General features: G+C 46.3%; 1 long non-coding RNA gene across 1 annotated transcript; it reads left to right on the forward strand.

The window, feature by feature from the left end:
- The first annotated feature begins 10,710 nt into the window (after nt 1-10,710).
- Nucleotides 10,711-24,309, forward strand: LOC109179619. Its single transcript, XR_002053948.1, has 3 exons — nt 10,711-10,723; nt 23,646-23,648; nt 24,226-24,309. It is a non-coding gene; the product is annotated as an uncharacterized LOC109179619 (long non-coding RNA).
- Nucleotides 24,310-27,133: the final 2,824 nt, after the last annotated feature.

Below are 27,133 nucleotides of genomic sequence, written 5' to 3' on the forward strand. Positions count from 1 at the left end.
GGGCAGCTGCCCGCCGGCGACCCGCTGCCCGTAACAGTGACTCCGGCGGGTGGCCCACCACCCACCGGCTACCCGCTGGAATTTTCCCCCCTCGGGACCCCGGCTTCCCCGTTTGATGTTTCCCCGATCCCCGTGGTGTCCCAACGGACCCCGTTTGTCGTGCCTATGTCTAGTTTGATATTTCGGGTACCGTTCGTAGGTTTATGAGTCTATTATATTGCATGCTAGTTGAATTGGTATCCCGTTAACCTAGGTGGAAGAAGTATGAACCCCTTAGGACTATTCTTAGTATGTGAAGGATCACGCATAAGGTTGTTATACGCTTTATTCCCCTTCCCAATGTGTAATGTGGGTTGCATGTGCTTGCTACGTGTTATGTGTGCGTGTTACCCCAATTCGGCTGCGATCGGATTGGTTATCCTGAGCTGCGGTTCAGAAGCCGGCTACAGTCAGATGGGAATTCCTGGCTATAGTCGGATGACGGTATCCTGGGCTGCGGTCTAGAAGCTAGTTGTAGTCAGACGGGAATTCCTGGCTGTAATCAGGTGACATCTTTCTTGAGCTGCGGTTCAGAGGCTGGCTGTAGTCAGATGGGAATTCCTGGCTACAATCAGGTAACACACACTCTTGGGCTGCGGTCCACTGTTTGGTTGCGATCAAACACTATGATGAGCTGCGGTTCATCGGTCGGTTGCGATCGACCCCTCCGTGTTGCGATACGGGGCAGGGTGCTGCGGGGCCGTGTCAGAGCTATATGCGCTGACCCTCATGTATGGGCATGCGATTGGTCCTGTGGCGCCAACGAAGTGTGTTATGTGTTGTGATATGGACGAGTTGTGATTATGAGTGCCTTGGGGAATGTGACTATGGGATTTATATTGGGGATTGTTCATGTTGGGTTATGATTATTGTTATGCTTTGCCTTATCTGCCTTATCTGTTGTGAACTGCATATGCTCGTTATAACTGTTGCTGGCGTCTGGCCTTATCTGTCGAGTCATTCCCGGTTTTAAAGCTAGAGTTCGTAGGATATATTCTCATGCTCAAAATGGTTTTGTATATCTATATATATATATATTGCTATATGTATTGTATTTCAACGCGTTGGAGTGGGTTACCAGCATCTCTCGCTGAACAGATATATTTGGCTTTCAGGCACAGAGGATTAGAGCACTGGAGCGCGCTAGAACTGGAGCGTAGAAGTAGTATAGTTTCCCTCTCGGCCTGCGTGCCATATTATGCATTTATATTTCAGAGGATAGTAGTTAGACAGCCTGTGCACCTGGGTTCTCTAGCCCAGGTGTGGCATAGCACCCCGTACACTTATGTTACGTTTTGGGATTTAATGAGATGCTACCTTTATTATTAAGTTTTAAATGTCTTGAAAATCAGGGGTGTTACAGTTGGTATCAGAGCCTAAGTTTGACCCTAGGAAAGACTCTTAAGACCGGACTTTAGGACATTAAGCTTGAACTCTAGATATTTAGGAACATAGGACTCAGGAATCTTAGGACGCGCGGTGAGATTGTGAGACCCACACATAACTTCCCTACACGTTGCCTTTGCTCATTCTGAAACCCTCCCCCATTTATCACTTCATAAGAAGTGCGTCAAACTCTAACTTCACACTCTTATAAACACCGACCAGGAAGACGATAGCATGGCGCCGAACAGGAGACAATCAAGGACTCCGGAACCCGCCACCAGCGACCCCTTGACCCAAACCCTACAGCAACTAACACAAGTCGCGCAGGCGTTAAGCGACGCGGCCCTTCGCAACACCAGGCCCCCGCCACCTCCATCAAACGCAAACTCAGACGTCGCCCAACAAGTTTCAAATCACCGACCACCCACGTTTTTAGGAGAAGAGGATCCCGCAGTCCTGGAAGAATGGATCCGAACCCTTGATAAGATTTTTGGGGTAGTAGAATGCCCGGAGGAACGCCGCGTAGAGATAGCCTCGTTCTACTTCGAACACGAGGCCGATCTCTGGTGGATCCACGAGGGACCCACTTATCAACAAGAACCAGGATTCAATTGGGAGAACCTCAAGACACGACTACGAGAGAGATTCTATCCAACCCACATGAAAGCATCCATGTATGAGGAGTTCCTTCATCTAAAACAAGGAACGGCCACCGTCATAGAATACCATAAACGATTCCTCGAGCTGGCACGCTTCGCGCCAGAGCTAGTCCCCACCGAGGTGACCAAGATAGAGAGATTCGTGTCAGGCCTCAACTTCGAAGCTCGAAAGGCGCTAGTGGTAAGCAAACCTCGAACCCTCAACGAGGCTTACTCCAGTGCCGCGAATCTCTATCGAATCCAATTACTCCAACGCGGAGTTCAGGAACAAATGCGAAGGAGAAACACTGGTAGTGGGGCACCGCCGGTGAAAAGAACGAGAAACGACACCGGCACAAGGTCGAACAACCCGACCAACCAAAGACCGCCCCTGGGAAACAACGAAGCTAGTCCAAGAGGCTTCCCTTGCCCGAGATGCAACAAAAGCCACAGGGGCAAGGATTGTGCGGGCAACCCCTGGCGATGCTTCAATTGCGGAGAGGAAGGGCACAAGGCCTTCCAGTGCACTCAACCCCAAAGACCACGCCCCACCACCGTGGGTCGACACGGGGGCACCAGCCATCAAAGGAGTTACGGCGCCCCCGGGAAGGTATTCGTCATGAGCCAAACGCAAGCCGACCTCGGAAACGAGGAAGACCTAGAAGGGGAAAACCCAAACCCCGAAGGCAAGGACCATACGGACCCCGCCGAAGAAAATCCCGGAAGCGAATTCTGTCTAGGATGAACCATCACCCCGTGTAATCTTTCCCTATATCGTATAGACGACTTATTTAGTTTAATTACTTCGGGAACATCATGTCTACTTAGCTTAGCTACTTAGAGAGTGTTATGAATAAAGATTCATTTTTGGTTCAAATTCCAATCCCGCTACGCGAGTAAGACACAAGCTACGTCATCCACTCAACCCTTCCCCGCTAAAAGACGAAACAAGGAAAAGGACAAAAATCATCTCATCAAGGAATGACTAATGTTACCATTAGAGATGGAACCTTAGACCTCTCAACTACAAGTTAAAGCTTTAACCACTAAGCCATGAATGTTTCTTGAAACCACAAGGGAACACCCTCTTAATAAACCCCTCCAAAACCCTTAAACCCACAAAATCCCCAAATCAAAAACCCTTCTTCTACCTTCTTCTTCTTCTTCTTCTTCTTCTTCTCTCTCTCTCTCTTCCCCCACACCCCCTCCCTCTCGCGTACCCCACTGCCCCACCACAGCCACCATCTCCCACCGACGCCGCCACCGCCCGGACGCACCCCGGCCTCGCTACTCGCCTCGCCGCCGTTCAGACCGAGCCGCCGGAGACCGCCGCCAACCGCCCGGGGTTCGCCCAGCCGAGACCCGCTGCCGCCTCCACCCGAACGCCACTCCCACGCCACCTTCCCCTCGTCGTGAACCCCGCCTCGCCGCCGCCTCCCCCGCAATCGGAAGACGCCGTCTCATCACCCGCCGGAAAAACGCACCGGAGCTGCCCACCTCGCCGGAAATCTCGCCGGAAAAATTCACCGGAAAAGTACCACCTATCGCGATGCCAAAGAAGCCTCTCGGAATCCGCACCCCGGAGTGGAACAGTGCCGATTACACCGTGATCGGAGGTAAAGCACTTGAACCCGACCAATTTTCTCCGAAATTGGTTGATATGCTTAAATACCAAGGCCTTTTAGATACTTATCTCGCCATCAAAGGGGACACATACCCCGAATTGGTAAAGGAATTCTATCAACACCTTCTAGCCACCAAACGGGGGTGACAAGGTAGAAATCACCACCAAAGTCCGCGGCAAGGAAATTGTGCTTTCCGAAGGCCGTTTGGCTAAGCTCTTGAAATTGACCCTCACGGGTGTGTCCGACTATGACCGGAAAGGGTGGATTGACACCCAAACTACGGGATACAAGGACTATCTCGGGTACTTACTCGGGAAAGAGGATGGGTTCACCTCGGCCACCCGACCACACCGGAAATGGCTATCGGCGGAGCAAAAGATATTGGTTATGATTGTAACCGATAGCCTCTTGCCCACCAATAATAAGAGCAAGGATGTGGGGAGCTTGGAGTGTGCCTTTGCATACCTCCTAAAACACAAAATCAAGTTCAACTTGCCGGCCCTCATGCTCAAGCACATGGAATTCTGTAAAACGAACAACCGGCTTAGCCTACCCTACGGGATGATCCTAAGTTGGATTATGGAGAAAAAGGGGGTGGATCTAAGCCACACCGAGGTCAAGACCCCCAATGGTATGGTTTTCAATGCCCAAAACCTTCGCCGCAACGACATCTACTACACCGAGGGAGGACACTATCTCACCCTCGAAGAAATTTGCCAAAAACCCGAGGTGGAACGTAGAGAATTGGTTGATCGGTTGGACATCTCCAACAAAAAGCTCAAGCGGGCCATGCAAGATTGCGGAGGCACGGAAGAAAATGAGGAACAGGAGGAGGATAACGAGCCCGACCCGACAGTGCAACCACGATCCGGAAGGGATCCGAGGGATCAAAACGAGAGCTCGGTCAATGAGCGCATTCTCGCACAGCTCAACCGGCAAAACCAAATCATGGAAGAAGGGTTCTCATCCTTGATTCGCACCACACGCGCACTCGATCAGAGGGTGGCAGCGATCGAGGCCGCCTTGGGCACTCGTGGGGCGCCCAGTTCCAGCGCAGGAAACCGAGGTACACCCATAACTTCTCTATCACAACGCCACCAAAAGTACAGCCTACCCCAAACTAAGACAAACGTAGGGCCACACTCCTACCCAGGAGGCCGAACTACGAGATGTCTAAGGGTGAAAGGGTGGACTATGACACCGGGCTTCGGGGACGAAGCCCCTTGTAAGGGGGGAGAGTGTAACACCCCGTGTTACGACCTTTAATCTTGGATTAATTATTTAATTAATCCCACTAATAATAATTAAATATGATTAATTAAGTTAAGTTCCCCTTTAATTAATGGGGTCCACCATGAACCGTAGACCCTTGCCTAAATTAGAGGCTTAAGTCTATTAGGAATAAAGATAGTAAACCTTTTACTATTCAGATTGTGATTAGGATCCGCTCTAATTAATATGGACCCTTATCCCTAAAGCGAGTCCCTGAATCCTATAAGGAATAGGATTAGTAAACCCATACCATTCAGGCCCTAATTAGGAGTCTTAAATATATAAATAAAGAACTTAGGAGACACCCAGAACGCCCACACGCATAAACGCCCATCACCCCAGGAGAGCTCCAAGAATCCCCTTAGAAGAAATCAAGAAAGCAAGAAAGCTTAAAGAAAGATCCTTCATAGCCAAGGAATTAATTAAGGCTAAGAGGTAACCCATGTCTCAACAAAACCTATTTTCATAGCTATGATTTCCCCTTAGGGTTTCCCCCATATTATTGTGAATGGCGAAATTATGGTAATTATTATTGATGTTGATTTGATGATTCCATGGGGAATCTTGATAATCTCGATATTGGGAGTTTCTTGATAATTATGATGTTCTTGATGATTAATTGGGATTTTGATGATTATGTGTTGTTCTTGATGATTATGATGTTCTTGGTGATTAATTGGCATCCTCAATGTTTATGTGTTATTCTTACCGAATCTTGCAATTAGAAGATGAATCGCATTCTTGTTGATATAAAAATAATTAGAACCCTAGGTTGTATCGTATGTTATTATTCTTGGGTTATCGGGTGGGGAAATCACATGTTTGGGTGTGGATTAGGATTAGAAAAGCATGATAGGTTATGTGCCGTTCGTTTATCGTATTTGATCCGTTAATTGTCTATGTGTTGTCGTTAATTACGTTGAAAAGTGTCTAAGCATGGTTTCGGGTTCCACAACGGTTCCCGGGACGAAAACTTGATGAAAGAGTCAGTGGGGGGTAGGTGGGGGGTAGGGGACCCGCCACCTACCCACGGCCGAGAACACTGTTCCGGCAGCGGGCAGCAGGCGGGCGGGCAGCTGCCCGCCGGCGACCCGCTGCCCGTAACAGTGACTCCGGCGGGTGGCCCACCACCCACCGGCTACCCGCTGGAATTTTCCCCCCTCGGGACCCCGGCTTCCCCGTTTGATGTTTCCCCGATCCCCGTGGTGTCCCAACGGACCCCGTTTGTCGTGCCTATGTCTAGTTTGATATTTCGGGTACTGTTCGTAGGTTTATGAGTCTATTATATTGCATGCTAGTTGAATTGGTATCCCGTTGACCTAGGTGGAAGAAGTATGAACCCCTTAGGACTATTCTTAGTATGTGAAGGATCACGCATAAGGTTGTTATACGCTTTATTCCCCTTCCCAATGTGTAATGTGGGTTGCATGTGCTTGCTACGTGTTATGTGTGCGTGTTACCCCAATTCGGCTGCGATCGGATTGGTTATCCTGAGCTGCGGTTCAGAAGCCGGCTACAGTCAGATGGGAATTCCTGGCTATAGTCGGATGACGGTATCCTGGGCTGCGGTCCAGAAGCTGGTTGTAGTCAGACGGGAATTCCTGGCTGCACTCAGGTGACATCTTCCTGAGCTGCGGTTCAGAGGCTGGCTGTAGTCAGATGGGAATTCCTGGCTACAGTCAGGTAACACACACTCTTGAGCTGCGGTCCACTGTTTGGTTGCGATCAAACACTATGATGAGCTGCGGTTCATCGGTCGGTTGCGATCTACCCCTCCGCGTTGCGATACGGGGCAGGGTGCTACGGGGCCGTGTCAGAGCTATATGCGCTGACCCTCATGTATGGGCATGCGATTGGTCCTGTGGCGCCAACGAAGTGTGTTATGTGTTGTGATATGGACGAGTTGTGATTATGAGTGCCTTGGGGAATGTGACTATGGGATTTATATTGGGGATTGTTCATGTTGGGTTATGATTATTGTTATGCTTTGCCTTATCTGCCTTATCTGTTGTGAACTGCATATGCTCGTTATAACTGTTGCTGGCGTCTGGCCTTATCTGTCGAGTCATTCCCGGTTTTAAGGCTAGAGTTCGTATGATATATTCTCATGCTCAAAATGGTTTTGTATATCTATATATATATATTGCTATATGTATTGTATTTCAACGCGTTGGAGTGGGTTACCAGCATCTCTCGCTGAACAGATATATTTGGCTTTCAGGCATAGAGGATTAGAGCACTGGAGCGCGCTAGAACTGGAGCGTAGAAGTAGTATAGTTTCCCTCTCGGCCTGCGTGCCATATTATGCATTTATATTTTAGAGGAAAGTAGTTAGACAGCCTGTGCACCTGGGTTCTCTAGCCCAGGTGTGGCATAGCACCCCGTACACTTATGTTACGTTTTGGAATTTAATGAGATGCTACCTTTATTATTAAGTTTTAAATGTCTTGAAAATCAGGGGTGTTACAGGGTCGATCGCAACCGACCGATGAACCGCAGCTCTATATAATAATTATATACCTGACCGGTCTTTACCAACCTGGTTAACAGTTGGGATGGTTCTCAACCCATTCAACTGCACGTATAGTGGACCTTTGTCCTATATAATATTTATTCCCGATTGATCTCAACCAAATCGGGGTAACATGCACACATAACACAAAGCAAGCACATGCAACCCACACTAACACATTGGGAAGGGGGAGAAAACGTATAACAAAACCTATGCGTAATCCTTCACATACTAAGAATATTCCTAAGGGGTTCATACTTCTTTCACCTAGGTCAACGGGATACCAATTCAACTAGCATGCAATATATAAGACTCATGCGACCTACGAACGGTACCCGAAAATCCAACTAGACATAGGCACGATAGACGGAGTCCGTTGGGACACCACGGGGGTCGGGGGAACATCAAACGGGGAAGCCGGGATCCCGAAGAGGGGTACAAACCAGCGGGTAGCCGGTGGGTGAGGGGTCACCCGCCGGCGTTTTACTATTCCGGGCAGCGAGTGCCCGGCGGGCAGCTGCCCGCCCGCCGGCTGCCCGCTGCCGGCGTTGCCCGACTAGGCCGCAGGTAGGTGGCGGGTCCCCTACCCCCACCTTCCCCCCACTGACTCTTTTTCCCCAAAAACGCCCCAGGAACCTTTGTGGAACCCGAAACCATGCTCAGACACTTTCAAACGCAATTGATAGCACACGTAGACAATTAATGGATCAAAATCAAGAAACAAACGTCACATAACCTATCATGCTTTTCTAAACATAATCAACACCCAATCATGCGAATTCCCACCCAATATACCAAGAATAATACCATACGAATCCCACGATATAACCAAGGTTTCTAATTATATTTAAATCAACAAGAACACAATTCATCAAGATTCGGTAGGAATATCATATAAATACCAAGAACATCATATAATCATTAAGAACATCAAGAACACCATATAATCATCAAGAACGTCATATAATCATCAAGAACACCATAATTAAAAAAAAACCTCCCATCATCAAGATCAGCCATGGAATCATCCCACCAATAATAATATCACAAATCATCAATACACAATAATATGGGGAAATCCTAAGAGGGGAATCATAGCTATGAAAATAGGTTTTGTTGAGACATGGGTTACCTCTTAGCCTTAATTAATTCCTTGGCTATAAAGGGTCTTTCTTTAAGCTTTCTTGCTTTCTTGATTTCTTCTAAGGGAATTCTTGGAGCTCTTTGGGTGGTGAGACGTTATTGTGGTGGTGGTTCTAGGTGCCTCTTAAGTCCCCTATATATATATATTTAGGAGTCCTAATTAGGAACTAATATTATAGGCTTGCTAATTCTATTCCTTTTGGGACTAAGGATTGGGTTTAGGGATAAGGGCCCATGGACTATGGTGGGCCTTTCCTAATTAATTATTGTGATTTTAATTCTTTCTTTTGGGTAATTGGTTAAATGATTAATTGGTTTTAGGGATCGTAACACGGGGTGTTAAACTCTCCCCCCCCCCCCCCCCTTACGAGGGGCTTCGTCCCCGAAGCCTGGTGTGTTAATCCATTCTTTCACCCCTAGGCATCCCGCATCTTGGCCTCCCGGTTAGGAATGTGGCCCCACGTTTTGCCCTAGCTGGGGTAGACTGGATTTCTGGTGGTGTTGTGATAGAAGGGTTTTAGGTCTATCTCGGTGTCCTGCTCCTGAGCTGGACGCCCCGCGAGTGCCCAAGGTGGCCTCGATTGCTGCCACCCTTTGATCTAGTGCGCGTGTCGTACGGATCAAGGATGAGAACCCTTCCTCCATGATTTGGTTTTGCCGGTTGAGCTGTGCGAGTATGCGTTCATTGATTGAGCCCTCGTTTTGCTCCCTTGGGTTCCCTCCTGATCGTGGTTGCACCGACGGGTTGGGTTCGTCATCCTCCTCCTGGTCCTCATTTCCCTCCAGAAATCCGCAATCTTGCATTGCCCGTTTGAGCTTCTTGTTGGAGATGTCTAATTGGTCGACCAATTCTCTTCGTTCATCCTCGGGTTTTTGGCAAATTTCTTCGAGGGTGAGGTAATGTCCTCCCTCGGTGCAGTAGATATCATTACGGCGTAGGTTCTGGGCGTTAAAGACGATTCCATTTCTGGTCTTGACCTCGGTGTGGCTTAGGTCCACCCCCTTTTTCTCCATGATCCAACTTAGGATCATCCCGTATCGTAGGCTAAGTCGGTTGTTTGTCTTGCAAAACTCCATGTGTTTTAGCATGAGTGCTGGCAGGTTGAACTTGATTTTATGTTTCAGGAGATAGACAAAGGTGCACTCTAAGCTCCCTACGTCCTTGCTCTTATTATCGGTCACAATCATAACCAATATCTTTTGCTCCGCCGATAGCCACTTTTCAGTTTGGTCGCGTGGCCGAGGTGAACTCGTCCTCTCTCCCGAGTAGGTACCCGAGATAGTCCTTGTACCCCGTGTTTTGGGTATCCATCCATCCCTTCCGGTCGTAGTTAGACACACCCATGGTGGTCAATTTCAAGAGCTTGGCCAGACGGCCTTCGGAAAGCACAATTTCCTTGCCGCGGACCTTGGTGGTGATTTCTAGTTTGTCACCCCGTTTGGTGGCTACAAGATGTTGATAGAATTCCTTCACCAATTCGGGGTACGTATCCCCCTTGATGGTGAGATACGTATCCAGGAGACCTTGGTGTTTAAGCATATCAACCAATTCCGGAGAAAATTGGTCGGGTTCAAGGGCTTTACCTCCGATTACGGTGTAATCGGCGTTACTCCATTCCGGGGTGCGGGTTCCGAGGGGCTTTTTCGGCATTTCCTTTTTCTTTCAAGTGGCGTTTTCCGGCGAGTGCTCCGGTGGTGTGACTTCTCCGGCGGCTTTTCCGGCGGGGCTCTGGCGTATTTTCCGGCGGCGCGTTTTTCCTTGCGGCCAAGGTGAGCAGCGGTGAACTGCGCTCCGACGGTGGCTTGGCGAGGGGAGGTGGTGGCTCGGCGAGGGGCGGTGATGGGTTTTGAGTGGGGTTGGGCGGTGCGTGGCAGCGGGCGGTGGCTGGGCGACCGCCCGGCGAAGGTGGCGGGGCGCTGCTGGTGTAGCGGCGTGGGACTGGCGGGAAGTGGTTGGCAGGCGACGGCGTTAGGCTGGTGGCGGCGTCGAGTGGCTGGGGGGTTTCTTCGGTGGGGTGCGGCGAGGAGCGTGAGAGAGAGTAGGGGAGGGAGTGGGGAAGAAGAAGGAGAAAGGGAAGAAAAAGAAGGGTTTTTGATTTGGGGATTTTGTGGGTTTTAGGGATTTGTAGGGGCTTTAACAAGGGAGTGTTCCCTTGAGGTTTCAAGAAACACTTATGGGCTAGTGGTTAGAGTCTCGGTCACTTAAGTGGAAGGTTAAGAGCTCAATTCTCATTAGTAACACTAGGCCTTTTAATGATGGGGCCCTTGTTTTTTTCCTTCTTTTGTCTTCTAGTGGTGAGACTTGGCTAGTTTGTATAGTTCTAGGACCCGAACCGATCATTTATTTATAATATCTCCGAAGTAATTGAGCTAAATAAGTAGTTCTACCACGAAGGTGATTACAAGAAATTGCTAACCTAACCTAGACAGAATTCGTCTTCTTGGTTTTCTCCCACGGGGTTTGCGTGGTCCTCGTCTTCTGGGGTTAGGTTTCCTTCCTCAAGATTGCTCTCGTTCCCGAGGTCGGCTTGAGTGCGGCTCATGACGAATATTTTTCCGGGAGCGTCGTAGTTTCCTCGATGAGCGGTGCCCCCATGTTGTCCCATGGTGGTAGTGCGTGGTCTTTCGGGTTGGGTGCAAAGGAAGGCCTTGTGTCCTTCCTCTCCACAGTTGAAGCATCGCAAGGGATTGCCCATGCAATCCTTGCCTCTATGGTTCTTGTTGCATTTCGGGCAAGGAAAGCTTCTGGCGCTAGCGTCGTTGTTCCCCAGAGGTGGCCTTTGGTTGGTCAGGTTACTTAGTCTTGTGTTGGCATCGTTTCTTGTTCTCTTTACTGGTGTTGCCCCTCCTCCGGGGTTCCTCTTTCGTATTTGTTCCTGAACCCCGCGTTGGAGTAGTTGGATTCGGTAGAGATTAGCGACACTAGAGTAAGCCTCGTTGAGAGTCCGAGGTCTGCTTACCACTAGTGCTTTTCGGGCTTCAAAGTTGAGGCCCGATACGAATCTCTCTATTTTGGTTACCTCGGTGGGGACAAGTTCTGGTGCGAAGCGTACTAGTTCAAGGAATCGTTTGTGGTATTCCATAACGGTAGCTGTCCCTTGTTTCAGGTGGCGAAACTCTTCGTACATGGATGCTCTTACGTGTGTTGGATAGAATCGCTCTCGTAGTCGCGTTTTGAGTTGTTCCCAGTTGAACCCCGGTTCTTGTTGGTAAGTGGGACCCTCGTGGATCCACCAAAGATCGACCTCGTGTCCGAAGTAGAACAAGGCTATCTCCACACGGCGTTCTTCTGGGCATTCTACTAACCCGAGAATTTTGTCGAGGGTTCGGATCCATTCCTCCAGGATTACGGGATCCTCTTCTCCTGAGAACGTGGGTGGTCAATGGTTAGAGACTTGTCGGGCGAAGTCTGCGTTTGCGTTCGATGGAGGTGGTGGGGGCCTGTTGTTGCGGAGAGCCACGTCGCTTAGTGCTTGGGCGACTTGTGTTAGTTGTTTTAGTGTTTGGGTTAGGGGGTCGTGTGCGGCGGGTTCTGGAGTCCTTGATTGTCTTCTTTTGGGTGCCATGCTGTCATCTTCCTGAGTCAACGTTTATAAGAATGTTAAATTGGGGCTTGGTGTCCTTCTTTGACGTGATAAGCGGGGGAAAGTTTTCTTCAGGTAAGGGAGGAGAGGTTATGTGTAGGTTTCACAATCTCACCGCGCGTCCTAAGATTCTTGGATCCTATGTTCTTAAATATCTAGAGTTCAAGCTTAATGTCTTAAAGTACGATTTTAAGAGTCTTATCCTAGGGTCAACTTAGGCTCTGATACCAACTGTAACACCCCAGATTTTCAGGACATTTAAAACTTATAAAATAAAGGAGAAATCTCATTAATTCAAAACGTAACATAAAGAGTACGGGGTGCTATGCCACACCTGAGCTAGAGAACTCAGGTGCACATGCCAACTAACTAATATTCTTAACAAAGTAAATGCATAACATGGCAGGCAGGCCGAAAGGGAACTATCTACTCGTAACACCCCGAAATTTTAAAACTTTTAAAGACTTATATAATAAAGGTATTCTCTTATTAAATCCCAAACAGAGCAATGTTAAACATAAAGGTACGGGGTGCTATGCCACAACTGAGCTGGAGAACTCAGATGCACAGGCTAACTAATTAAAATCCGTAATAATGTAAATGGCACGCAGGCCAAAAGGGAAACTATCTACACTATGCCTCGAATCTCTAGTGCGCTCCGGTGTCTACTCATCAGTGCCTGAAAGCCAAATATATCTGTTCAGCGAGAGATGCTGGTAACCCACTCCAACGCGTAGAAATACATTACATATAGAGATATATATAGATATACGAAAACCATTTTGAAGCATGAAGATATATCCTACGAGACTCTAGCTTTTAAAACAGGGATCGACTCAACAGATAGGGCTAAGCACAGACAGCAGTTATACCAAGCATATACAGTTTACAACAGGCAAGATAGACAAGATCAGCACAATTAATAATCATAACCTAACATATACGATTCCCAATATGAATCCCAAAGTCACAACCCCAAGGCACTCATAACAACAACTCCTCCATGTCTCATCACATAGCACACTTTGTTGGCACCACAGGACCAATCGCATGCCCATACATGAGGGTCAGCGCATATAGCTCTTACACGGTCCCGCAGCACCCTGCCCCGTATCGCAACACGGAGGGGTCGATCGCAACCGACCGATGAACCGCACCTCATCATAGTTTGATCGCAACCAAACAGTGGACCGCAGCCCAAGAGTATGTCATCTGACCGCAGCCAGGAAATATGAACCGCAGCTCATGTAGAAACGTTTGATCGCAACCAAACGGTGGACTGCAGCCCAAGAGTGTAAATCTGACCGCAGCCAGCTTCTGAACCACAGCTCAGGAATAACCAATCCGATCGCAACCGAATTGGGGTATCATGCACACATAACACATAGCAAGCACATGCAACCCACATTAACACATTGGGAAGGGGGAGAAAACGTATAATCAAAACCTATGCGTGATCCTTCACATACTAAGAATAATCCTAAGGGGTTCATACTTCTTTCACCTAGGTCAACGGGATACCAATTCAACTAGCATGTAATATATAAGACTCATACAACCTACGAACGGCACCCGAAATATCAAACTAGACATAGGCACGATAGACGGAGCCCGTTGGGACACCACGGGGGTCAGGGGAACATCAAACGGGGAAGCCAAAATCCCACGGTGGGGTCCAAACCAGCGGGTAGCCGGTGGGTGAGGAATCACCCGCCGGCGGTAGCTAATCCGGGCAGCGGGTGCCCGGCGGGCAGCTGCCCGCCTGCCGGCGTTGCCTAAGAAGGCCGCGGGTAGGTGGCGGGTCCCCTACCCCCACCTACCCCCCACTGACTCTTTTTCACCAAAAACGCCCCGGGAACCTTTGTGGAACCCGAAACCATGCTTAGACACTTTCAAACGCATTTGATAACACACGTAGACAATTAACGGGTCAAAGATCGAGAAAACATATGGCACATAACCTATCATGCTTTTCTAAACATAATCAACACCCAATCATGCGAATTCCCACCCAATATACCAAGAATAATTCCATACGATACAACCTAGGGTTCTAATCATTTTTAAATCAACAAGGACACAATTCATCTTTCAATATCAAGATTCGGTAAGAATATCATATAAACATCAAGAACATCCTACGATCATCAAGATCATCATATAATCATCAAGAACGTCATATAATCATCAAGAACACCATAATTATCAAGAACCTTTTATCATCAAGATCACCCATGGAATTATCCCATCAATCATCAATAATAATATCACAAATCATCAATACAGTATAATATGGGGAAATCCTACGGGGGAAATCATAGCTATGAAAATAGGTTTTGTTGAGACATGGGTTACCTCTTAGCCTTAATTAATTCCTTGGCTATGAAGGGTCTTTCTTTAAGCCTTCTTCTTTCTTGATTTCTCCTAAGGGGATTCTTGGAACTTCTTGTGTTGTGAGAGATTATGGTGGTGAAAGATCTAGGTGCCTCCTATATCCCTATTTATATATTTAAGACTCCTAATTAGGGTCTGAATGGTATGGGTTTACTAATTCTATTCCTTATAGAACTAAGGGCTTATTTTAGGGATAAGGGTCCATGGTCCATAGTGGACCATATTAATTAATTAAAGGGAATCCTAATCGTAGTCTGAATAGTAAAAGGCCTACTTCCTTTATTCCTAATAGATAACTAGGTCTAGGATTCCTAATTAGAATCTGAATAGTAAAGGGTTTACTTTCTTTATTCCTAATAGGCTTAGGGCTCTAATTTAGGCAAGGGTCCACGGTTCATGGTGGACCTTATTAATTAATTAAAGGAAACCTAATCGAATTAAATCATATTTAATTATTATTAACGGGATTAATTAAATAATTAATCCGGGATTGAAGGCCGTAACACGGGGTGTTACACGCTCCCCCCCTTACGAGAAGCTTCGTCCCCGAAGCTTGGAAGTCATTGTGGGGGTAACGAGTCCAAAGTAGTACGGTGGTCCTATAGCGAAAGCATTCTACGGGGAAACTGTATAATTGTATGTTTATGTGTGCTGGGTTTTTGGGAACGATTAGGTTTAAAGGGCTAAGAGAGTGGGTTTCAAACCTGAGGACAAAGTGAATTTAGGAATTAGGATCAAAGTTTTCAAGGTTGCAACTTAGGGTGTGAGGTTGCCACCTTGTATGGAATCGTTAAAATAGGGGATCAAGAGTGTGGTTGAAGGGTAGAAAGGGTTTTGAAATAAGGAGGGGGCCGATTTTCCGATGGAGGGAAGGGAATTCGGCTAGGATGGGTTAAGGGTTCTCGATCTTCAAGTGACTATTCTGGTTTGATGCTTTGATCACGACGTATTATGAACTGATGATCCTTCTTCCTTGGTGTTGGCAATTGCTTGACTTTAAGATCCTTGTTAGACCCTGCTTCCCAGGCTAAGGTTTCATCCTTCTCCCCTATCTTGAGGGAATCTCCCGTGATGATTTAACACTTACTTCTTTAATGCGTCCAAGGTCTTGACCAAGTTTGGTCAACCAAGCCAATCTCTTAGGGCGCACTTCCCAAATTCTTCCCAATGTTTCTTGGGAGTCGGTAAACTTTGGGTTGATTTTCCCTTCTTATTGAATTTCATCTCCTCTTTAGTGAATGAAATTCTTAGTAAGACTTCATGTCTTCCCCGAGGTTCGACTAGTTGTGCCTTTTTGTGTTACTTTTAATGGTGAGGGTGTCCTTGCATGCTCTTTTTCTTTTTGAAGCGCAGTTGGTTACCTAACCTCGTTGTGGAATGACTTGGTTACTTTACGAGTCATCTCATTTCCTTGTGGGTCCTTAATGACCCTTGAGATCTTGGCACAAATGTGCTTTTTACATTTTGCCTAGCACCGCGGACTACGTAGTTCTTGATTCCATACAACTTGTAAGGAGTCCTCTGATTTGCTTGAACGATATCATGGTTTGAAGGAGTCCCGGTCCATCCTTAGCATTTTGACTTTTAAGGTCTTTGTGAGTCCTTAGCACGAGTTCCCAACTCGCCTCCTTGGTTTGCACAATCCTTTATGCCAATCATCCCTAGTCGGTTGCATCGTAGAGTCCAACTTCAACCCCACATGTAATGCAATTGGTTGTGCTTTTCCGATGGTGTCTTGCGTGTCAAGGTCTTTTACTGATGACACCATGTTTGGGCGACCCATGGTTCTTTACCCAAGACTCGCGTTTATCAATCGAGGCACACAAGTGCGCCATGAATCAATAACGTGAGCAGTTAAGAAATCAGCACATTGTACCAGTGGGCGCGAGGTGGGCGGTCGTCCGCCTGCCAAGCTCCTGTTGGGGACCCGTCAAGGTCCCGTTGGGGACCCGCGGGAAGGTGACTAGGAAGAGTGAATTCCTTCGGGGAAAATCCCAAGAATGCACAGATTCAAGTCCCGACAAGCCCCATGTCCATGTGCACAATAGAAGGGACTTGAATACATAGGGTGGCCCATCGTATACTTTTATTGATCCTTATGTACGAGTTTATAGATGAGTCAAGACTCTCGCATGTTCTTTTTGCTCAGTAGGTCGGGTCCGGTTTCCAATTAGCAACCTCGTCACCTTCACCGGGTGGTTGGTTATAAGCCAACTTTGTCTTTGCCTTGCTTGATTAATGATAAGCCTTCTTGGTTTTTTCTTGGAGTTCGGCTTGTCGCTCGTTCTTTGTTCAGTCCTTTGGTGACCAAGTGCTTGGTGATGCATTTCTCTTCCTTGGAATTCATTGATTGACTGCCTTTGACGTCGCATGGTGTTTTGGCGATTTTGTGTGTTACATGTACTTCTTACGGTGTCATAAAACCATCAAGGTCCTTGTTCCCAGGTAAGACCCTTATCGCCGGGAGGCTCTAGTTGTATGATATCGAGTCCTTTTTGACATCTGTTGACAATTCATGCATCTGTTGACATGGTAAGACCCTTATCCATGCATCTGTTGCCTCTTCTTGTCATATCGAGTCCTTTTTGACAATTCGTGCTAACGATTGAGAAAAGACGTTGTTTATGTACTACTTTTCTTTCTTGCATTTAATTGGCGTTCCCGGTCTCCGGGCTGGGATAGTTGCGCCCATTCTTAACCAGTTCCGGAAGGGTTCGCTCATGCTAGAGGGGGCGGTCTCCCACTTCCGTTACTCCTTCCTTCGGGTTTGTTCCTAAATTCCCCGTTTGGTCGAAGTTGGCATTACTGGTGTAGGCTTCGTTGGGTGTGCGGGGTTTGCTTACAATTAGGGCCTTCTGGGTTTCGTAGTTGTGGTCTGTCACAGACTTCTTTATCTTGGTTGTCTCTATAGGATCTAATTCAGGCGCGAAACGAGCCAGCTGGAGGGATCGTTTGTGGTATTCCATGATGGTGGTCATCCCTTGTTTTAGGTGGAGGATTTTCCTCGTACATGGTTGCCCTTACAGGTGCGGGGTGGAATCGTCCCTATAGCCGTGCCCCTAGGCACTCCTAGTTGAACCCCTGGTTGTTGCCCATAAGTGGGTTCTTCGTGGATTTATCAAAGATCAGCCTCGTGTCTTGAAGTGGAATGAGGCTATCCCTACGCGGCGTTCCTCTGGGTATTCCACTAACCTGAGGACTTTGTTGAAGGTTCGGGTTCATTCTTCGAGGAGTGTGGGATCCTTGACTGTCTTCTTGTTGGCGCCATGCTGCTGGTTTTCAAGGTCAATATTTATTGTATCGATGAGTCAGTGTACTGCACCCTTACCTTGGTGTGGTAAGCGTAGGGGGAAGTTATTTTAAGTTAGAGAGGGATAAGGTGAGGGGAGGTTATGTGTAGGTTTCACAATCTCACCGCACGTCCTAAGATTCCTGAATCCTATGTTCCTAAGTACCTAGAGTTCAAGCCTAATGTCCTAAAGTCCGGTTTTAAGAGTCTTACCCTAGGGTCAAACTTAGGCTCTGATACCAACTGTAACACCCCGAAATTTTAAAACTTTTAAAGACTTATATAATAAAGGTATTCTCTTATTAAATCCCAAATAGAGCATTGTTAAACATAAAGGTACGGGGTGCTATGCCACACCTGAGCTGGAGAACTCAGATGCACAGGCTAACTAACTAAAATCCGTAATAATGTAAATGGCACGCAGGCCGAAAGGGAAACTATCTACACTATGCCTCGAATCTCTAGCGCGCTCTGGTGTCTACTCATCAGTGCCTGAAAGCCAAATATATATGTTCAGCGAGAGATGCTGGTAACCCACTCCAACGCGTTGAAATACATTACATATAGAGATACGAAAACCATTTTGAAGCATGAAGATATATCCTACGAGACTCTAGCTTTTAAAACAGGGATCGACTCAACAGATAGGGCTAAGCACAGACAGCAGTTATACCAAGCATATACAGCTTACAACAGGCAAGACAGACAAGATAAGCACAATTAATAATCATAACCCAACATATACGATTCCCAATATGAATCCCATAGTCACATCCCCAAGGCACTCATAACAACAACTCCTCCATATCTCATCACATAGCACACTTTGTTGGCGCCACAGGACCAATCGCATGCCCATACATGAGGGTCAGCGCATATAGCTCTGACACGGCCCCGCAGCACCCTGCCCCGTATCGCAACACGGAGGGGTCGATCGTAACCGACCGATGAACCGCAGCTCATCATAGTTTGATCGCAACCAAACAGTGGACCGCAGCCCAAGAGTATGTCATCTGACCGCAGCCAGGAAATATGAACCGCAGCTCATGTAGAAACGTTTGATCGCAACCAAACGGTGGACTGCAGCCCAATAGTGTTAATCTGACCGCAGCCAGCTTCTAAACCGCAGCTCAGGAATAACCAATCCGATCGCAACCGAATTGTGGTATCATGCACACATAATCCTATGGGGTTCATACTTCCTTCACCTAGGTCAACGGGATACCAATTCAACTAGCATGCAATATATAAGACTCATACAACCTACGAACGGCACCCGAAATATCAAACTAGACATAGGCACGATAGACGGAGTCCGTTGGACACCACGGGGGTCGGGGGAACATCAAACGGGGAAGCCAAAATCCCACGGTGGGGTCCAAACCAGCGGGTAGCCGGTGGGTGAGGAATCACCTGCCGGCAGCCCGCCGGCGATACTAATCCGGGCAGCTGCCCGCCCGCCGGCTGCCCGCTGCCGGCGTTGCCCAAGAAGGCCGAGGGTAGGTGGCGGGTCCCCTACCCCCCACTGACTCTTTTTCACCAAAAACGCCCCGGGAACCTTTGTGGAACCTGAAACCATGCTTAAACACTTTCAAACGCAATTGATAACACACGTAGACAATTAACGGGTCAAAGATCGAGAAAACATATGGCACGTAACCTATCATGCTTTTCTAAACATAATCAACACCCAATCATGCGAATTCCCACCCAATATACCAAGAATAATTCCATACGATACAACCTAGGGTTCTAATCATTTTTAAATTAACAAGGACACAATTTTTAAATCAACCTAGGGTTCTAATCAGCCGGTGGGTGGGGGTCACCCGCCGGTGGGCGCTGTTCCGGGCAGCGGGTAGCCGGCGGGTAGCCGGCTGCCCGTTGGCTGCCCGCTGCCGGGCAGCGCCCTTCTGGGCAGCGGGTAGGTGGTGGGTTCCCCCACCCCCACCTACCCCCCACTGACTCTTTTCTCAAATATTCATCCTGGGGACCTTTGTGGAACCCGAAACCATGCTTAGAAACTTTTAAACGCAAGTAACGACAATACGTAAGCAATTAACGGATCAAAAGTAAGAATCATGTAGGACTTATCCTATTATGACTCCTAAATGTAAACAACACCCGAACATGCGAATTCCCTCCCAAATACAAATCGAGAACATCATAATACAAATTCCCAATCCAACCTAGGGCTCTAATCCCACCCAAATCATCAAGAACATGTTTAATCTTTAACATCAAGAAAATATCAAGATTCGTCAAGAATCATCACATCATAATCAAGAACTTCTTCTCAACATTAAGACTATCAAGATTATCAAGAAAGCATATAAATCATCTTATCAATCACCAAGAACATAACATAATTATCATAGAAGAATTCAATCAAGACACAAGAATATAGAGGGAGGCCAAGGCAGGAGATTATAGCGAAGAAAATAGGTTTTGTTGAGACATGGGTTACCTCTTAGCCTTAATTAATTTCCTTGGCTATGAAGGGTCTTTCTTTAAGATTCCTCCTTTCTTGATTTCTCCTAAGGGAGTTCTTGGAACTTTCTTGTGTGGTGAGGGATTATTTGTGGTGCGAGTTCTAGGTGCCTTCTATGTCCCTATTTATATAATTAAGAGTCCTAATTATGGTCTAAGTGCCATGGGTTCACTAATCCTATTCCTTATAGGACTAAGGAGTTGGATTTAGGGATAGGGTTCATGGGCTTATGGTGGGCCTTTCCTAGTTAATGAGATTTTAATCTTTCTTGCTGGGTAATTAATTAATTGGTTTATGGGCTGTAACACGGGGTGTTACACTAACAATTGAACCCTTGGGCAGCGTGCTGCGTAATCCCATGTCCTACGGGCGACTGGTCATGTGGGCGGTGGAATTGACCCAGTATGGGATCGAATATCAACCCCGACCATCAATTAAGGAGCAGGCATTGGGCGACATCATAGTTGAGTATACGGTAGGAGGAAAAGGCGGCAGAACCCTAGCCTCAGAAGAAAGCACAGGAGAGTGGTGGGAATTACACGCCGATGGAGCCGCAAGCAGCCAGCATTGTGGCGGTGAAGTTATGTTAATCACCCCGGAGTGTTTTCGGCTATACTATGCCTTGAGCTATCGGTTCCAGGTGTCCAATAACGAGGCGGAGTACGAAGCCGTGCTAGGGGGCATTCGATTAGCCTAAGCCCTAGGAGCCGACCGCTTACGTATCAAAACCGATTCGCGCCTCATGGTCGGGCAAGTTTCAGGAACCTGTGAAGCTAAGAGCGCACGACTGATACAGTAAAATGAGAAAACCGAGGAATTGCTGTAAGGATTCGCGGCGTATGAGATCGGGCACATCCCGCGAACTGAAAACAAAGAAGCCAACATCTTGTCAAAGATAGCCTTGGAAGGAGTACCGAATCACCTCTTGAGGATCTGTCAAAAGGAATAGCTGCATTGACCAAGCATTGAGAAACCGGGAAAGGAAATCCTGCAGGTAATAGTGCTGAATTGGCATCGTACTGATAACCCCGAGATGTTCTGGATCGAATATATTCTACAATACAAGGAAAACGGAAAGCTGCCTGACGACCCGGCGGTCGCTACTCGAGTCCGCAGGAAAGCCTCTTCTTTCGAAATCGTCGATGGACGATTATACAAGAGATCGTTCGGTGGACCCCTCCTCAAATGTCTGCTAAAGCCCAAAGCAGATAGGCTAATGGATGAGGCCCACCGGGGAATATGCGCCGCTCACCAAGGTACCCACACTCTCGCTCGGAAGTTGGTCATCCAAGGTTATTACTGGCCCACCATGATGAGAGACTACATCAGCTGGATAGCTAAGTGTATCGTGTGCCAAGCTTTTGTTCGGAAGGATACTCCGCCTGCCACCTTCTTTACCCAGTCATTACTGCCATTCCATTCGCTAAATAGGGAATCGACCTATTAGGCCCTTTACCGCTCGCACCCGGACGCTTTAAGTTTTGCGTGGTGGCCATCGACTACTTCACCAAATGGGTGGAAGCTGAGCCATTGGTCACCATCACCGAGTATCAGTGTCCACGTTTTCTATTGAAAAAGGTTATCTGCCGCTTTGGTTTGCCCGAACATTTGGTCAGTGACAACGGGCGACAGTTCGATTGCCGGCCCTTCACGGAGTTTTGTCAGCGGCATAGCATTCGACACATCAAGGTGTTGGTCGCCTATCCTCAGGCCAATGGACAGGTCGAGAACGTGAATCGCACCATTGTGGACGGCATTCGCAAGAAACTGGAGGACGTAGGAGGAAATTGGGGAGACGAATTAGATCGGGTATTGTGGGCTTATCGAACCACCCAAAGGCAAGCCACTGGCGAGAGACCGTTCTCGCTGGCTTATGGTTTTGAAGCAAAAGTGCCTGTAGAGGTCGTCGAGCCCACCTACATAATTAGCTACTACACATACGAAGGAAATGAGGAGAGCTTAAGGATTGAGAAAAGCTTCATAGAAGAACGAAGGGAGACGGCGCACGCTCGTATTGTGGACTATCAACAGGCCGTCAAACAGTATCGTGATAAACGCATCTGACCTCGGGCATTCCAAGTAGGTGACCTTGTTCTACGTGATCAACAGGCCTGCCGGCCCACCGAGGGAGGAAAGTTCGCAGTCAAGTTGTGACACCCGGTATTTTTAAGCAACAATATAATTTTAGGAAAAACGTGTATATATATATATATATATATATATATATATATATATATATTTGTTTCAAAATAAACCACAAAGATGTAATTTGGCTTGATGTATTGAGCTTTGAGTTTCTTGTGAGAGGTCATGGGTTCAAATTTAAGTAACAACAAGAATTTATTTTCAAAGCTACTTAATTTACAAAATGGTCATTTTGTTTTTATTTCAGCGGAGTTTAAGAATTGAATAATTAAATAGGTCATTAGCGATGGATTAGGAGTGATTAGCAGTTATTGGACTGATTAGATGGCAGATTAGGGGTGATTAGCAATTGTTATTATAATTAAGTAGCAGATTAGGTAATACAATTAGTCATTATTTATTGTTATTATTATAAGAAATAAAAGTTTTATAAGAAGGGGGTAGCGAGATGATTCGGACGAAGGGAAAAGAAAGAAAGAGATAAAATAAAGAAGAAAAGGAGAGAAAGAATGATGGGAATTGAAGGTTGGGCAGTTTGCCAGGATCATTATTTGGTAAGATTTCATGTTCACTAAAATTTCATATTTACCCCGAAGTATATGTATGTTGTTATAATGTGTGAATGTGGTTATGATATGATGTTATATAAATAAAAATTATATGATTTCACAATTATGTGTCATATTATGTGATTATAATATTATCGTGACACAAGTACATTTATCGATAAATGGTAACGGTGTGAGAGGTGATTCTCAAAGTATCGAGAATGAGTTTCGACGTGTCGAATCCGTGTGTCATATAAATGCTTGGCTTGGAATTTTTTATATTTATATATTAAAAAATCATTAGATGTGATCAATTTACAAAAAATTTATTTTGACAAACTACACCATTTATGTATGTGGTGAAATCTTATTATTATTCCACGTTCATATTATTACCAACTAAAGTTTGGAAAAGAAATTTTTTGGCATGAAAGTATATACGTACATATCTTAATTTTGGAGGATGGTGATATTTGGTGCTGGTGTGAGCCGGAAAACTCACAACCTACCGACTGGAGTTTGGTCATTCTACCGGAGTGAGCCGAGAGAACTCACAAAAATATATTTATTATATCGGAGTGAGTCGGAAGAACTCACAAATTTGAAATTTGTCTTAGATATGGAAACCGGAGTGAGCCGGTAGAACTCACATTGGAATTCTAAATTATATTCATGATTGGCTTCTGATGCCTCTTGGTGGTTAAGTTGAGAGCTTAAAGACTCTACACTTGGTATCTACTCCTCCTTGATAAATATGATACATTTTGGAAAAATGACGTGGAATGTTTTGGAAAATGATTATTTACTAAGTAATACCAGGGAAGTCTCTACTATGTTAATTGTACAAAAGTATACACATATCTATACATATATGGTTTGCAAAAGTATAAGAATATATAAGTATTTTAATTTGAAATTTATATGAAATCCGAGCCTATTATTTTACGGGGTGAAATGGAACTTACTTAGCTTATTGTAATTTTTATCTATTCTCTATCTTTTTGTGTCAAATAATTTTCACATGTGAACATGGATAGGAATTCAAGATGAATTCAAGCTAAGAAGGAATTAAGAATAGACTCATTGAAGATTTGAGATTAAATGATTGTAAAGTTATTTGCAGTTTATGTATTAAGTTGAATTTGGATCATTTATTTAGTGTTGTATCTTAGCCTTAGCGTTTGAGTATAAGAGAAATACCTGAGCGTGGCGGTATCACCCAGTTTCTTTTTGGTTAGTAAATGCTTCCGCTAGAGTATTAATGATCTTTTAATTGAGAAAAAGTATTATTGCAAAGGAAATTTAGAATTGAAAAATTGGGGTGTTACACAAGTTGGAAGGACCTTACAAGATAGCGGCCGTGGTTCAAGCCGGCACCTACAAGCTGGAAACCCTGGAATGGAAGCTCGTCGATCAGGCCTGGAATGTACTCCACTTGAAGAAATATTACCAGTAAAAGGTCAGCCCCAGTTGTACTTCTTGAACGTGACTCTAAATAAACATCTTTTTCGCTCCTAGCGTCGAAGGCCGCTCATGTTTAAAAATTTAAGAAAAACCTAAGGAGTCGCCTCGACTGAGGGATTCGGCAAGAAGAGAGAGAAACCAAGGGCACTCACCCTTAGACGTTTCAAAGAGGAAAAGCCTAAGGGGTCGCCTCGACTAAGGGACTCGGCAAGAAAAGAGAGAAACCAAGGGCACTGACCCTTAGACGTTTCTAAGAGGAAAAGCCTAAGGAGTCGCCTCGACTTGGGGAGTCGGCAAGAAAAGACAAAGAAACCAAGGGAACTGACCCTTAAAACGTTTCTAAGAGAAAAAAGCCTAAGGAGTCGCCTTGAATGAAGTATTCGGCAAGAAAAGAGAAAGAAACCAAGGGCACTGACCCTTAGACGTTTCTAAGATGAAAAGCCTAAGGAGTCGCCTCGACTGAGAGACTCGGCAAAATTAGAGAGAGAAACCAAGGGCACTGGCCCTTAGACGTTTCTAAGAGGAAATGCCTAAGGAGTCATCTCGACTGAGGGACTCGGCAAGAAAAGAGAGAAATCAAGGGCACTGACCCTTAGACGTTTCTAAGAGAAAAAACCTAAGGAGTCGCCTCGACTGAGGGACTAGGCAAGAAAGGAGAGAGAAACCAAGGGCATTGACCCTTAGACGTTTCTATGAGAAAAAACCTAAGGAGTCACCTCGATTGAGGGACTCGGCAAGAAAAGAAAAAGGAACCAAGGGCACTGACCCTTAGACATTTCTAAGAGAAAAATCCTAAGGAGTCGCCTCGACCGAGGGACTCGGCAAGAAAGAAAGGACCAAAGTCTAAACCTTTAGAGTCGTGTTGATGTTGAAGAATGCACAGGATATTTTATGAGAGACGAACGGTAAAAAGATGGCTTTCATTAAAGGGTTCAGCAAGAGAAATCTTAAGCTACGGGGGAAGTCGCCGCAACCTCCTCAAAACCTTTAACCCGCTCGCCCGCCGTTGGTCCAGCAGGGAGAGTGGACAAATGTAACACCCCGTGTTACGGCCCCTAAAACCAATTAATTAATTAACCCATAGCCCAAGAGAAAGAATAAATTATAATAATTAATTAGGGAAAAAGGCACACCATAGTCCATGGGCCCTCATCCCTAAACCCAACCCCTAGTCCTAAAAGGATTAGATCCTAAATAAGACCCCTAGATATATAAATAGGGAACCTAGAAGGCACCTAGAACTCCCACAAGAATAATGCCCCACCACCTCAAAAGAGCTCCAAGAATCCCCTTAGAAGAAATCAAGAAAGCAAGAAAGCTTAAAGAAATACCCTTCATAGCCAAGGAATTAATTAAGGCTAAGAGGTAACCCATGTCTCAACAAAACCTATTTTCATAGCTATGATTTCCCCCGTAGGATTTCCCCATATTATTGTGTATTGATGATTTGTGATGTTATTATTGATGATTGATGGGATAATTCCATGGGTGATCTTGATATCGGGAGATTCTTGATAATTATGGTGTTCTTAACGATTATGTGGAGTTCTTGATGATTATATGTTGTTCTTGATAATTTTATGGCGTTCTTGATGCTTATGAGTTATTTGTACCGAATCTTGTAATTAGAAGACGAATCGTATTCTTGTTGGTAAAAAAGTGATTAGAACCCTAGGTTGTATCGTATAATATTATTCTTGGTGTATCGGGTGGGGAAATCGCATGTTTGGGTGTCAATTATGTTTAGAAAAGCATGATAGGTTATGTGCCGTACGTTTCTCGTATTTGATCCGTTAATTGTCTACGTGTTGATCGTTAATTGCGTTGTAAAGTGTCTAAGCATGGTTTCGAGTTCCACAATGGTTCCCGGGGCGTTTTGTGTATAAAGAGTCAGTGGGGGGTAGGTGACCCGCCACCTACCCGCGGTCGGAAGGGGCGTCTCCGGCAGCGGGCAGCCGGCGGGCGGGCAGCTGCCCGCCGGCGACCTGCTGCCCGCCGGCGACCCGCTGCTCGGAACAGTGTTTACCGGCGGGCGGTCCCCCCACCCACCGGCTACCCGCTGGAAATCTCCCCCATTCGGGACCCCGGCTTCCCCGTTTGATGTTTCCCCGATCCCCGTGGTGTCCCAACGGACTCCGTTCATCGTGCCGTGTCTAGTTTGACGTTTCGGGTACCGTTCGTAGGTTAATGAGTCTTATACATTGCATGCTAGTTGAATTGGTATCCCGTTGACCTAGGTGGAAGAAGTATGAACCTCTTAGGACCATTCTTAGTATGTGAAGGATCACGCATAGGTTTCGTTATACGCTTTCTCCCCCTTCCCAATGTGTTAATGTGGGTTGCATGTGCTTGCTATGTGTTATGTGTGCATGATACCCCAATTCGGTTGCGATCGGATTGGTTATTCCTGAGCTGCGGTTCAGAAGCTGGCTACGGTCAGATTTACACTCCCGGGCTGCGGTCCACCGTTTGGTTGCGATCAAATGTTTATACATGAGCTGCGGTTCATACTTTCCTAGCTGCGGTCAGATGACATACTCTTGGGCTGCGGTCCACTGTTTGGTTGCGATCAAAGTATGATGAGCTGCGGTTCATCGGTCGGT

This window comes from Ipomoea nil, unplaced genomic scaffold (genome assembly GCF_001879475.1).
Source record: "Ipomoea nil cultivar Tokyo-kokei standard unplaced genomic scaffold, Asagao_1.1 scaffold0179, whole genome shotgun sequence".
NCBI lineage: Eukaryota > Viridiplantae > Streptophyta > Magnoliopsida > Solanales > Convolvulaceae > Ipomoea > Ipomoea nil.